Here is a 13147-nt window from a genome sequence, read left to right as displayed (position 1 = left end):
AATCCTTCTACCTCTGCCTTCCAAGTGCTGGGATTAAAGGCGTGCGCCACCACTCCCAGTGGAAGTGTTAATTATTGTCTGTTCTATGCTTTTCCTGCAAGTTATGTTCTCAGCGAATACAATCAATTTGGTACCATTATTAGGCTCATCCATTACTTACCCCCTTCCTTTAGCCCCTCCTTGTTGAGGTGTATAGGTCATGCATTCTGGAGTTAGCCCACAGTTATGGGTAGGATAAATGTCTGCATATCATGACCCAACATGAGGCTCTGACATTCTTTCCGCTCCCTCTTCCGCAAAACTTCCCTGAGCCATGTTGGGTTCATTTTTGCTGCTTCAGTGATGAGGTATTGGGGGCCTCTAGGTCTCTGGATTTCTGATTTGGCAGGAGTTGATTTTCCTCTGCATTGATCTCCTTCACCCTTGTGCTGGTACCTGGTTCACCAAGAAAACAGCACCCTTGCTTGTTTCACCAATTGTTCTTAGTTTCAGCCTTTTGAGGGATGATGTGGTAGCTCTCTCCTTAGGATCTACATGTATCTAAAAAGCACATTATTCAACCTGGAGGGAGTTATCACCTGACAAATGAGATAACCCTTACTTTTTTATAGAGAATTTAATAGGTGTAGGCTCTCTCTTGTAGGCCACGATTGGTGGTTGCTTGATAGTGGAGAGCGGGCTTATATTTGGATATGGTTCTGACTTGTTTCCCAGCTCCAGCTATGGGTCCCTTACCACTGAGTGGATCAGTTAGCAGAATCAAGAGCAGCTTGTTTCCCACCATGGCTGTGTGCCACTATTGCACTTGTGTGAGCATCACAACAGGTTATTTGCTGCTAAGTAGGTGAGACCATGAGTTGCTTGGACAGATATTGGTCATTCTCCCTCAGTCGCCCATGTAGCACCATCTGGCACTAGATGTGCTGACTGTTTGGAGATTGACTCTCTTCCAGCCATGACATTCCATTTGATGTGTCAACCACATAAGGTGTCTTCAGCAGTAGGGTCTTACCACTGACCTTTGATGGGTCATCAAGTACTTTGACAGAAATTTGTCTTTCTTTTAGGAAACCTTGTAGGTTTCTCTGATTAAAAGCTCATTGTGGATGATAGCCCCATGCTGGTACTGGGAGTTACAGGTCAGGAGGACTGAGCTGAAAGTGCCAAGTCAGAAGATCACTGGAGCTGCAAGTGTGAGGAAGAGGAGAAGTCGAAGAGTCATGATGTGAAGTCCAAATTCTGAACCAAGTGACTCCCTTTTTACTATTGAGGCCTTCTAAGCTTTAGTGCTGCAATTCTGCATTGGATAGTGCTCACACCAGAGTGAAAATAATTAGTATGACAAGGCACTGCAGTTCAAGAGAGACTTGAATACTCACTAAAACTCCAACATACTTCAAGAAAGATCATATATTCAGGACATGGCTGTGTTTTTAAAGGTTCATAATAAAACTCTGCAGAAATCTATTCTGTAGGAAGTCTTAACTTTTCCAGCTATGTTTAGCTGTAGTTCTTTAAAATGTTTTGCTCTTTTTTATATTTTATTTATTTATTTGAGAAAGAGAGAGAGAGAGAAAGGGGGAAAGGCAGACAGAGAGACAGAGAGAGAGAGAGAGACAGAGAGGCAGTGTATGTGCCAGGGCCTCTGACCACTGCAAACAAACTCCAGATGCATGCACTACCATGTACATCAGGCTTACATGAATACTAGAGAATTGACCCTTGGTCCTTAGGCTTCTCAAGAAAGTGCCTTAATCACTAGCCAATCTCTCCAGCCCCTAAAAATTTTAATAATTTGGATCTTCTTTTTTGTCAATTATACAAATATAATAAAATTGAAGTATTAAAATATGAAAATATATATATTGATATATTTTAGTGTCATTACCACAAAACTAAAAGTCATATCTAGAAGGCACTGGTGAAACGGCTCCATTAGATAATGTGCTTCTAGCTCAAGCCTGAGTACCTGAGTTCGGATTCTAAGAAAACACGTAAAAACAGAAGCCCCAGTGGGCTTCAATAATCCCAGCATGTGAAAAGTGCAGTAGAATTTTTGCTGAACAATGATGAATGAGAAACCCTGCCTCAAAATAGGTGGAAGGTGAAGACCTATTCCAAAATGTGGTCTTTTGATATCAAGTATATGCATTCACACAGAAACACGGACATTCATCACACACATATGTATGCTGAAAAACTTTAAAAGATAATTATTATTTATAGAGCTACAGCAAAAGTAGTTTATAATCTGAAAAACAGATGATATTGTAAAACCTAGTTCATAAGACAAAAATCAAATGGCAAACTTCACATCTAATGGGCAGAAGTTCTAATCTCAAATTATACCAATGATGGCAATGTAATTGCATATTCTGCATTAAAATTTGGTAATTTATTTGTTTTGTTCATCTAGAATTTTCTTGCCCTTTTTGTTAAGTGTAGTCTTGCACATCAGAAGCAGTATAATCATGAGGTCTTAGAGTTTGTATTCTGGAGCCAGCCTGTCTGGACCGGAATGTTGGCTGTGCTTTTTACTAGTAGGGTAAGCTCGGCTGCATTGATTAATTTTCCTGTGGCTTCATTTCCTCACCTGTAAAATAGTAATAATTGTGAAAGTGGTGCTTTGCGAAGGAAATAAAGTGACTCCTGTAAGGAGTTTAGTACTTGAACAGCAGTATCTGAGTATTTATTAAATATTTAAGGAGTAGGTCATTTCAAATTAATGAAATGCTGGTTTTTCATGATGTCAAGAGAAATAGCAATCAATTTTTTTTTCATTTTCATATTATTCTTGAACTGAAATCTCATTTTGATGATTAGAGAAAGTGGGTAATTGAAATAAACATACAAAAATAAGATCCTAGGTACCACTTGGCTCTGCCTGCTTACCTACTTGATTGTACATGCATTCCAAAAGTGCTTCAAATAATTGGATCCTCAATAAATAACACATGCTATGTGCTAGAATTCCCAGGTTTTTGTAGGATTAGTTTATGTTTCATAGTCTCTTGATGTTTCCAGTGATATCCCCAATCTCTCTCGTTTTGTTCCTTATACAATCCAATAGAAATCAATCAGGAATCTCTCAGGGAGATTGTTTACTTAGTACTGTGATGTATGTTGTATCCAACACTAGACTAAAACATTCCCGAGAACAGCATATATTCTATTTAACTACAAAGTAGCCCTTTTGTGGACATAGGCATTTGAACTCTGAGTGAGACCTAGGTAAATATCACTGGGACCCTTATTGATTTCTGATTATTATAATAAAATTACTCTTTGTGATTGTCAGTTATCCTTACAGATCTATATTTAAAAAGGATTATCTTCCTTAGTGTAGAAATGGGAGCAGCACCTGAGTTGGTGAAAAATTCAGTAAATATATTATATTAAAATATAAACATATTAACTTATATGTGTGGGGAGAAACTGTGTGTTTATTATATGCTGGGTACCATGTAAGCATTTTCTTTTATTATATATGTGACTGGCACATCGTTACCCTTATTTTGGTTACTGCATTTGGTTTTCCTTGTGGGAACTACTATTTCTTTTTGTCATTTGAAACTGTGTGCTTTCTGTTCAGGCCTGGGGCAGTTACAGACCTTCCCACAGTGGTTGTCTCCAGAATATACATATATACACAATAAAAGGCCACTAATAATCTGGCTTGGAAACTTCTCTAGATTGCTGGATAAAATGCTCTCAAACACAATGAATTGCTAGCATATCTTACATAGATTGTAAGACACCATCTACTAACATCTCCAGTAGTCAGGGAGCTATTTATTCATGCCCTGATTAGATTATGTGTAGGAACTTACATGTGAACATTAAGATGTTTGTCACTAGGAATTACATCTGAAAAAGTTCTTCCATATGTACTTTTTGTATGATACTTTTAGGGTTGAGCATACTAAAGCAGAAATGACATTTATTTTATATTGACTACAGTTTTTGTCAATACAAATATATTTTATTCTTTATATTTGATACCTCCAGAAGTCATGTAACACAGATGTAATCTCCAAAGCATAAAATCATTAGGAAGCACATGAACTATAACTCATGCTGTATCTCCTAAATCAAAGTCACAAAAATATTGTGGTAACTGAATGTACCTTTGAATGCCTCTCTGGATTCTTCTTCCTCATCAATCTCAGATTTCCCTAATTAATTGTATCTAGAAAGGCATAAGAATATTGTATTCTGTTTGTAAGAACAAGATATTACATGGTAGTGATATAGAGGTGCAGAGGATTTACCTGTGATAGAAATCTACTTACAATTATTATTTTAGCAATACATTTTAAAATAATAGGGAATTAAGTGTCAAATATTGCATAGATTTAGAACCCCACGTTAGACTTTGTAATACTGTACCAACAAAAGAATCTATTTTGCTCTTGACTTTATGAGAACTCACAAATAGAAGAAAATTGGAATATTGGAAAATTTATTAGTTTTCTAGGTTTTGTTGTTTATGGATATAGTTTAGCAAATTTAATATATAGGCAATAACTACTTTTTAAGAAAACTAAAATACTATTATTTGTCTATTTGCAAGCAGAGGGGAATAGAGAAAAGAGAGACAATCAGACAGAATGGGTGTGGCAGGGTCTCTTGCCACTGTAAGCAAACTCCTGATGAATGCTCCATTTTGTACATCTGGTTTTACTTGGGTAGTGGGGAATAGAGCCCAGGTCATCAGGCTTTGCAGACAATTATCTTAACTGTTGAGTGATGATCTCTCCAGCTTAGTCATTACTACATTTTAAGAAAAGGATATTTTCATTTATTTATTTTCACGGTGTATGTATGTGTGTATGGGTACATCAGAATATCTTTCCAGAGCAAATGAAAACCTATCCAGATTTACAAGGATGTCTTGGGAGATTGAACCCAGGCTGGTCGGTTTTGCAAGCAAACACCGTTAACAGTTACGTATCTCTCAGCCTCTGTCACTACTTTACTGCAAAACTGTTTCCCAAATGTAATCAATTCCTCACGGTATCAAGAGATTAGAGTTCAACTGAGATTTTCAGTTTAATAGTATGTTCTATTTTTTTCTGCCAAAGAAACTCTGAGAAACCATTGATTTGACAGTGAAAAGTTCAAATAACCATAGGTCTAAAATGAAATCTGAAAAGTTTATGTAACTAGAAAACAAAGTGGAGTCTTTGTAGGTGTGATCTTTATCTTGGGATTATTCCCATCACCTTTAAGAAATTTATGAAGGATCTTATAGCCCTTACACCATGTCTTTATTATTTTCCAGTTACATGGATTGTAGGAAAAATTCCATGCTGATTGCTCCCAAGTCATCAGGGAACAATGATATTCAATTACATAATAACATCATTCATTAGTCACAAATTTTAGTAAAAAAAAATATATTTTTGGGGCCTGTATTCTGTACCAGGCTTTATTCCAGTCGTGAAATCCAGCAGTAAGATAAATATTCTGTCCATAGAACATATATTCCTTTAAATTAGCTTGAATCATCAAACAAGCTATTTTTAAAAATTATTTCTGAAAGAAAATATAAGGTGACTTTTACTTTCTCCTGGAACTATTTTACATGCAACATATAAATTAACTTCTATTTTAAAGTAGAATGATTGCTCTTGGATATATTAGGTCACTTATAACATATTTGAGATGAAACTATCCATGTTAGCATTTTCAGAAAATATATGTAGTCCAGAAAGTTTCCAGTCTTAAATATGTTCCATGTTATTTACATGTCATTCTGAAAAAAAGAAAGAAACAATAGAAATCATAGTAATCAACTTAAATACTAATATCATAAATATTTTTGCCTATGTGAGAGACATAGCTTGAGAGTAAGGAAATTTAATTGCTAAACATTTGTAAATAATGTCATTATTTTCCATGGATTTAAAATTTAAAGAAGTAGATTTAATATGAACTTATAATTCAAATCTTTGTTGCCATAATTTTTATAAGTGATTATGGAAATATATACTAATAGGTATTTATGTGCTTGCATGTAGGTCATTTGGTTGGATAATGAGTATAAAACTAACCAAAATATTAAAAATGCACATAATAAAATGGATAACAACTGATGCCATTCCTTCTATTGACACTCTATCTTACATAAAATTGTATAGCTATTGTACGTAGGCACAATAGAAATGAGAAAAAGTGACAGAGGAAGGTTCATCACTGAAACATCTCTATCACACCCTCTACGACTCAGGATCCATTGCAGAAGAAGTGGCAGAAAGGATGTAAGAGCCAAATGAACGGTAGCACTGCTTACAATGAAATCTTCCAGACAAAATTTGGCCTTGCTAACCATGACTTCACAGAGCTTATACAAGACCCTCATAATACGAGGAAAAGATAATGACATTAAAATAAAAGAGAGACTAATTGAGAGAGGGAGGGAATATGATGGAGAGTGGATTTGTGAAGGGAAAAGTGGGGTAGGGAAGGAAACTTTCATGGTTTATTTGCTATAATTATGGAACTTGTCAATAAAAGTTTTGTTTTAAAGGTAAGATTGTCCCTAGACTTTGTAGTCTTCTTGGTTTAGTTACTTGTCTTGCAATAGAATGCAGATGACCTGATCATGTGCTAGCCTCATGGTGTATCTCAAAGGCTACATGAGCTTTTCTTTACACTCATGTTTCCTTGGTACTCCATATCGGAGACTATGGCTAGGATAACCTGCTGCTGGATGACAGATATCTGACTCACCCCAGTCAAGCAAGCAGATGCTAGCAGCATTTAACATGAAATAGTATGAGTAGTCTCAGTTGAGAGGACTAGCTTTGCCTTGCAATGATTGATGACAAGTGGGAATACATACATTGCAGAACTTCTGAGCATTTGTGTATTTTTCATGTACATATTTTTTATAATTTCAGAAATGCATTATAGCACATTTTGGTCATATTCACCTTCATTACTCTCCTATACCCCTCCCACTCTTGCTGGTCACCTTCTTTTACTCATCCTTTGTCTCTCTCTTTGTTTCCCATCAAATTTAGTTAGTGTGGCTGGCTTGAACATGGGCACAGAATTGCTTACTGCAACATAGGTAACTTACCAGTAGCCACACCACTGAAGAAATTAACTCCCCATCTTTCATCAATCATTAATTGTTAATTATTCTTCAAGGAGGGTGGAATAATTTAAGCCACTCTCCTATCCATGATGGAATGCGGATGGGCCCAATCTTATACAAATCTTGTACAGGTAATCTCAGAAGCTTTTAGTTCATGAGTACAATAACCATGCTATGTCTAGAAGACAGCATACCGCAGCACTCCTCTCTTTCCTCCATCTCTTTATTCTTTCCTCCCCCTACTGTGTGATGTTTTCTGAGTCACAGAGAGGGCAATACAGCTGCCACTTTTATGGAAGAGCACTCAAAAGTGGTTCTCAGCACTTTGGTGATGAGTTTCTGCATTCACCATTCCACATTATATATAAAAAGGAAGCTTATCTGAATACAACTGAGAGAGCAATGACTTCTGAACATAGATATAAATATTTAGGCACACTTTTATGGGTGAAACATGGCTTTTTTTCAGACAATAGTAGTAGATTTCCCTCTAGGTCCTATAAACGCTCCAGCCATGAGAATATTCACTGTATTTACACAACCAATCATGTATAATTATTGTGGTCTTTGAAATTGGCTTAAATTACTTCAAATATTTTTAAGATCTAGCTTACATTTATGATTTTCAATGAATAAACAAATTGACTAATTTTAGGGCAATTGCATAAACATCTTCAGTCACTCTAATTTTGAATGCTTGACTCTTATTATTTACTTTCATAATTTGTCTCATGACCTGTTCTAGAAGGCATTAGGCATAATTATTTTACCATGAGTTAACTGAATTAATTACATTATTATTAAGAAATAAATATAGGTGTATAAAACTTGCAGGAGATTTTCTGTGGTCACCGTCCTAGTTTTGAATGAAATAATCAAATGGTTATCTCCAGTTTATATTTGATGTTTTAATTTTATTAACTATTTCCCACCTATACAGAATCAAATGATAATTGTCAGATTATATTGAAGAAAAACACCTATCATTCCAGTGTGTGCTCTGAAATTAAGCATGGAAATGAATTAAATTTATAATATTAATCCTCCTATATCAGAAATATAAATAGGAGACAAGGTTAATCACTGTTCTATAATTCTACAGAAGTACAGCTAGATTTGTAATTTGCCTTACTGGTTGCAGAAACAATAGTATTCCTTTAAAAAATTCAACAAACAATAACTTTTAGAGCATCCTATAGAGACTGACCCTTTGTCTATGACAACCATCTCTCTCAGGCTAATTTGGTAAGGATGCTTGTGTGCTTAACAAGGGCTATTGTTAGTTTGGTAAAGAAAGTCATAGACAAAGATGCTTTCATTTCAGAGATATATCAGTAAAAACTGTTTTGTTTATAAATCTCCTTTATTCATGTATCTTATACTTGAACTTTGGCCTGGGAGTGGTTTCATTTTTCTCTTTTAAAAATAGCCATTTAACATACATTTGTTTTCCAGATCATTAAGGTTTTGACAATCTGTGCATTTATTTGTGATTACCCCTTCTTATGTGGCTTACTTCTCCTGGGTGTTGTGGATTTCCATACTTTGCAGTAATGCCTTAAGCATAATGCAGAATAACTTAAAACCATGTCATTTCCCTCAGTATGTTAATAGAAAACTTATTGGAATGCAAATGCTTGAAATTCAAACACATAATTACCATATTGATCATTTCAAAATGAAGTAATTTAAGCAGTTATTTCAATATCTTATATTTGCTACACATGTATTATTGAAACTTTGATCTATGATAGATAGTGATAACAAGTCTAATTTATTATTTGCTCAATCAATTCCAAGAAAAGTGTTAAATCAATGATGTTAAGAAGATTGTATTTTAAAATTATCTTTATTTATTTTTTATTTTTTATAATGAATGGAATTAATTTTAATAAAGTAATCAAAACAGTACTGTTGAGGACATCTACATGATAGAAATATGGTTAATCAAGATTAAGCAGGTTTAATTACATCTCATGTGAACTTCTCAAGCATGTGTCATTTGATCATACTAATTACAATAACATGTAAAGGGCAAACTTCATGTATTGACAATGTAGAAAATGGTAATGTCCACAGATAATGATCAAGGTAGTGTTAAGTAACCAATTCATGCTCACATCTACTAGAATGATCAGCACTCTGTAAATATTGCTTTTCATGAATTTTTGACTTATTTATTTATTTTTACTAACTTCGTTATGTTCGGAAAGAAAATGAGCACACCAATAGTACAAGTGGACACTTGTATAAGAAATCACATCTGAATCTGGACCTAGTTAGGCTTAAATCTAGTTTTAGCTTTTTCTTTGACTTGTGAATATGAAAGAAATATTTAAACTATATTTCTCAATGTCCTAATTTATGGGATTTAAAATATTTTTGTTTATTATTTTTATTTATTTATTTGAGATTGACAGACAGAGAGAGAAAGAAGCAGATAGAAAGAGAGAGAATGGGCACACCAGGGCCTGCAGACATTGCAGACAAACTACAGATGTTTGTGCCCCCTTGTGCATCTGGCTAACGTGGGTCCTGGGGAATCGAGTCTCGAACTGGGGTCCTTAAGCTTCACAGGCAAGTGCTTAACCTCTAAGCCATCTCTCCAGCCCTGGGATTTTGATAATAATAGCCACTACACTAAATCACTAGGAAGGCTAATTGAGATAATCACTGTTAAGAGTGTGACATTGTCTCTAGTACATGGTAAAAGCCCAATAAATACTAGCCATTATTATATATAGACATAGATAAAGCATGAGAAAAGAGAGTACTTTGCTTTTACATTTTGAATACACTCAGCTTATAACGTTAGAAGAAGTTATGACTGGCAGGGCTTCTTAGCAAATGGGTGTCAGTGTGAGTGTCTCACATAATGGATGAACAAACCACTGAAAAAGGGCAGAAAGGTCATCCCACGAGACAAAAATCATCTGAAAGACACACCCACCAATGCAACTTGTTTTGAGAAAGCAAAGGTTATGTATATGTATCTATATGTGTATGTGTATATATGTACACCTATACACACACACACTATGCATTTCCCTGTGGTTATGGATATTATTAATCCACAACAAAAAGATGATTCTACAATGTAATACATTAAAATGTTTTAGAATCGTTCCTATTAAGGTTTAGAAAGAAAGAATGACTTTTTAAAATTCATAGAGAATATAAACACATAACTAAGTGTTTGCCAAAGTGTGCCTGACTCTAGAACCCATACATACTCTATGTGTCACCCTTCAATTTTACAGATTTCTTTCTGATATCAGCATCATTTCAACAGCCTTCATAGCTAGTACATTATTTTTTTTCTACAGCCATTACTCAGATAGTCTTTATTTTTGTAGTACTTTCCATATTATACTCTTAATAACAATCTCAATTTTAATACCACCTAGAGCAATGGAATATGTGATGCTAGCAACATTAAACAGAACCAGAGAATGTTGTACGATGATGCTAAATTAAGAAAGGGATAAAGTTCTGCTTGTTGTCAACATGCTTTAGTGTACAAAAGAATGTCTTTGAAGTTTAACATTAGAAACAAAAACATACACAGTAAATATAATGCCACTCAAATGCCTAATGTTTAGTTTTTCAATTAATGATCTCCATTTTATTTATTTATTTATTTTTTAAATTTTATTTATTAATTTATTTGAGAGCGACAGACACAGAGAGAAAGACAGATAGAGGGAGAGAGAGAGAATGGGCGCGCCAGGGCTTCCAGCCTCTGCAAACGAACACCAGACACGTGCGCCCCCTTGTGCATCTGGCTAACGTGGGACCTGGGGAACCGAGCCTTGAACCGGGGTCCTTAGGCTTCACAGGCAAGCGCTTAACCGCTAAGCCATCTCTCCAGCCCAATGATCTCCATTTTAGACAAGACCCACAGCATTGCTTGGCTTGCTTTAATGAAATTGTGACAGATTTTTTTAAAAAAGATTTCTCTCCACTTCCTCACCAGCAGTTATTTTCATTTGATTTTTTTGATGTTTGCTATCCTTACTGGGGTATGGTGGAATCTCATTGTTGTTTTAATTTGCATTTCCCAGATGATTACGGATGATGAACATTTTCTTTTTTTTTTTAAATTTTTAAAATTTATTTAATTTATAGCGACAGACACAGAGAGAAAGACAGGTAGAGGGAGAGAGAGAGAATGGGCACGCCAGGGCTTCCAGCCTCTGCAAACGAACTCCAGATGTGTGTGCCCCCTCGTGCATCTGGCTAACGTGGGACCTGGGGAACTGAGCCTCGAACCGGGATCCTGAGGCTTCACAGGCAAGCACTTAACCGCTAAGCCATCTCTCCAGCCCAATGAACATTTTCTTAAGTGTGTGTTTGCCATTTGTATTTCTTCCTCGGTAAACTGCCTGTTCAGCTCTTTGCCCCATTTTGTGAGTGGGTTGTTTGACTTTTTATTGTTTAGGTTTTTGAGTACATTGTAGATTCTAGAGATTAGGCCTCTGTCAGTTGGATGTTCAGCAAATATTTTCTCCCCTTTTTGGGTAATCTATTGGCTTTGCTTATTGTATGCTTGTCTGTGAAGAAACTCTTCAGCTTCACGTGATCCCATTGGTTGAGTCACTGTTTAAGATCGTGAACTACTGGGGTTTTGTTCAGGAAGTCTTTTTTTTTTTTTTTCCATTCCTATATCAGGAAAAGTTCCTCCTATATTTTCTTCCAATAGTAGGCTAGTTTCTGGTCTTATAGTGAGGTCCATTTGGACTTGAGTGTTGTGCATAGCGAGATGTGTGGATCAAGTTTCAATTTCCTGCATATGGTTGTACAGTTTGTCCAGCACCATTTGTTGAAGATGCTGTCTTTTATCCAGCCTATATTGTTAGGGTCTTTGTCAAATATCAAGCAGCTGTAATTCCTTGGCCCAAACTCTGGGTCTTCAATTCTATTCCATTGGTCTATACTCCTGTTTTTATGCCAGTGCCATGCTGTTTTTATTATTATGGCTTTGTAATATAGCTTTAGATAAGGTATGATGATGCCTCCAGAGGTATTTCTTTTGCTGAGGATATGCTTAGACTTCCCTACTCGTACTTTCACCATAAACTACAAAACGAGAAAATTATTTGATTTCATTGAAATTTCAAGATGCTGTCTATGAAATGGAGGTTGTTATAATCTCTGTCTCTGACTCAACTTTGCTATCCATTCAAATAGGCTAGTAAAATAAGGTGGCCCTGTTTTGAGACAGGGTTAGGACCTAGATAAATATCCAAACCATCCTTATTTTAATAATGTATTATTCTGTTAATTAAGCCAAACATTAAAATAAAATGCATAAAATAATGCCACTGTGAAACAATTTCATTGTGTTCAAGGTGTAGAAATTAGAGTAATTAATCTTGCCCACTGATGTTGTTTGGAGTTTCTACAAAATGACTAACAGTTTTGATATCCTACAGATTTTATCCTCATATTCATTTTTTTTCTTCCTAATATAACCTCCCAGGTACCTGTATGAAGTAATAGCCTTTCCTTTTAGCACTAGTAATATGCACTTAAGATAATAACTGCTATTTTTGATTTCATACAGTTTTTTCTCTTCCTGTGGGATGGGATGCAATTGATCTGAGATTCTAAAGTCCAGTGAATGGCAAGAAGCAACTAGAGAAGATCCTAAGCCTCTGAATGACCTCAAGGAGTAATCCTGCCTAACTAGTCTAGGAGAGCCAGACTGCATCATCAGAAGAACATACACATACTTAAGTATGTTTTCATCACAATTATCACACTTTAGCCTTCATCTTAAGTTGTACAATGTTGAGCATCATATGATGAATAGAAGATGGGAATGTAATAAGCTATTATACTATCAAGCAGCCCAAATTTTCATAAAATATTTTAAAAAATGATAAGTTAAATAGTAAAACATAAAACAATTTGAGTATTAAAGCAAAAAGATTTTGTTATTATTTTCTTCAAATGGAATAAAAATGTCTATTGGAGAGGTCAAGGGATAACTCAGACATTAATAAAGTGATATTATTCATTTAATGTGAACCAATCATA

The sequence above is a fragment of the Jaculus jaculus genome, chromosome 6 (genome assembly GCF_020740685.1).
Source record: "Jaculus jaculus isolate mJacJac1 chromosome 6, mJacJac1.mat.Y.cur, whole genome shotgun sequence".
Lineage (NCBI taxonomy): Eukaryota > Metazoa > Chordata > Mammalia > Rodentia > Dipodidae > Jaculus > Jaculus jaculus.
This window is presented reverse-complemented; position numbering follows the sequence as displayed.